The sequence below is a fragment of the Chaetura pelagica genome, unplaced genomic scaffold (assembly GCF_000747805.2).
Source record: "Chaetura pelagica isolate M959 unplaced genomic scaffold, ChaPel_1.0 scaffold69, whole genome shotgun sequence".
Taxonomy (NCBI): Eukaryota; Metazoa; Chordata; class Aves; order Apodiformes; family Apodidae; genus Chaetura; species Chaetura pelagica.
The window spans coordinates 11,169,079-11,171,979 of NW_009970724.1; positions in this window are offsets into that span (position 1 = coordinate 11,169,079).

The following is a 2,901-nucleotide window of genomic DNA, read 5'->3' on the forward strand; positions in this document are numbered from 1 at the left end:
TTCCCTACATATTTTGCATAGTATTAGTTAAAGACACAGGTAAGAGCATGCTACAATGGATGTAAATCTTGAAAAAAAAAATTAAAAATATAGAGTATTTGTTTGAGGATTGCAGCAGAAATTTCAGACTGCCTTTTTACAGGATTTTTTACATTTCTTATAGTAAGGAGAATTTCAGGGGATTCTGCAGGCCATTCTTTGTGCTTTCTTGGTGGTCAAACCTGTTTGGTTGGTACTGTCCCAAGGATCCCCTGCCTTGACCTAGCACATGAGGGAGGAATGGCTCTGGTTTGTGGTCTGTGTCAGAATGAATAAACATACTTTTTGCTAAACATGATTTTTGAAGGTGCAGAAGTGCTGGAGAAAGATCCTTTGCTAATCTATCTTGCAGGGATTTTCTGTATCTTGTCAAGATAAATAACATTCAGACATTCCTCTGATGTGACCTCAAGTTGTCCAGCAGTGCCAGCACTCAGACAGAACGGTCTTCTAGTGGTGTCAGAGGACACTGAACTATCAGTATGCAGGCCTTGGGAGTACCCCAGCTTGCAACATCTTTTCTGACAAGATCAAAGCATTCTCCTGCAAGATAGTTGTCCTGTGAGTAGCCAGGTTTCTGAAATCTCCACCACGCTAGGATAGGAAGTTCCACAAGGACTTCGATTGTCACAGGCAGTCAAGCCTTTGGTTTTTTGTTGCCATGCTTTAAAACATGAGTTTCTGCTCATCCTAAAAACTGAAGTATCTAAGAGCAGTATATACATATTCAGAATCCCTGTGAACAAAAGTGTCTGCCTCTTCATGCTTGTGAACATGTTGCAGAAACATTTTTGTAACCACTTTGCCCAGGTCAAGCTGCTCTTGCATATCAGTATGGTGTCATGATGTGCAGACCTCCAATTAGACTGAGGCCTGCCTTCTGCTTATTTCTAAAATGGTGCATAACATTGCCCTTTCTCCTTGCCCTGATTGTAGAAAATTTCACAGTCGATTTCTCAAAGGAGATATATATTCTCAGGGATTCTGTAGGGTATTTCATGGAAGTACAAGATTCCTTAATACTGGACCTGGTGACTGAGGAGGTACTGAGAAAAGAGTTCTTGTTGGTGAGAATGGAGTATAAAACCCTGGTGTAAATCAACAAACTATAAACCTAGCAGCATTTTTTTTATACAGTTGGCTGGACCAACCTGAATTTACCAGAGTTTGTGTTCCAGCCCATGTAAGCAGGCTACAACCTGTGCAGCTCAGCCACATTAACCTATCATCACTGAGGTTTTAGACAGCTTTCAGTGCAAATGCAGCTGATCTGGCTTCATTTGCCTGAGAAGAATGAAGCTGTATTTCAGTTTCCTCTCTGCTGATACGTCAAGAGAACTATAAATGCATGTGGTAATCTAAATTTAATGATGCTTTTTGTGATACAAATACCCAGCTGTTTGGAGTGGAACTAAAGTTGCCCAGGTATTTTACTCTGACAAGTAATCTGTTGGATGTCATATCTCTTGAGTTGGAGAGTTGTCTTAGTTGGTTAACCCATAACCTAAACATGAAAGCCTGCACATCTGACTACTGAAACCCTGAGTCATTCTGTCCTTTAATTAAAGCATGTTCCTTTAATATGTTCCTCTTGCTTAAAATTATGTGAGAATTATTTCCTAGAGGAAAATGCCTCATGAATGCACTTTCATTCAGCATTTTCTATAAATCAGCTAAAAAATGGGGAAAGCTTGAAATATCTAGGGTATGTCAGGCAGTTGCAGGGGATGCATATGTCAACCTCAAGCATGATTTATCTTACGTGCCTTTTCTGACAGTTGTAATTTAACGGCTGTATTTTCCTCCAGCCTCTCAGGAGGCCAAACATCTTTTCAAGCTTGTAGCTTTGTGGTGGAAGAGTAAATGTCTGTTTGCCAGTGTAATTTATCTGAGTCATTCTAGGAGAGGCGTGGAGCAATTGAAGCATGACAATTATTATAAATAAGAGTGAGGGACTCTTCCTGAGGGTAGAGTTACTCTTTCCATCTTCCAGCGGAAAGCTGGTCCCCTGTAACAACAGCTACTGCTAATTGGGTGGTGTGATGCTAGGAACTAAAAGACCTTATATATTGAGCTCTGGTCTATTGTAACATTCTTTTGCATTTCAGTTTGAAATGCTGTTAAAGAGAACAGAGCAAGGAACAGTAGGTTACCACCAGAGTTAGCATTTCATGTACACTGAGGTTTTTTCTTTTATAAGTTTGAAGAGAGAAGTGCTTATGAAGCCTAAATTCACTTCTTAGTCTCTGTGTGATAGCACTGTTACCACTGTTAGTTGTCATTGCCAGTTTTGTTTTTTAAAATTAGTTTAAAACTTCTCTTGATATTTTCAAACATGTAGGTATCTCACAGCAACCTCTGAAGGTTCAAAGATGTGCTTTGCACATGGGAGCACCAATAGCTCATGGTGGTGTTTGGCCGCAGCATGAAGCCAGTGCCCTATGGGCCAGCGCTGGCACCTGCCTGCCGTGCGCTGCCCGCACAGCCTGGCCCCGCGGGCTGGCCCGTGCCCTGCGGGAGCCGCCGGGCAGCTCCCCATGCCACAAGTGTGGGTGACACCCTGCACCATTTGCTCCCGCAGCCACTGGGCCTGCCAGGACGAAAACACACCTCTGCACGGCCTCATCTTGGTCAAGTGGGAAGAAGGAAAGAGTATTTCAGGTACTGCCCTTACATTGCTTATAATGTCCCCCAAGAGTGAGACTGAGGTGGCACATGGGATGCTCCCCTTGGACTTATCCCTGTCTTGCCTACGCAGACGGAAAAGAGAGGGTGGAGGAGGATGCCCACCAGCTGCCCTCAAGGAGCAGGGGCCATTCTGGAAGCCGCCCGCGCCCCGCCGCCTCCTTCCCGAGGCGACCC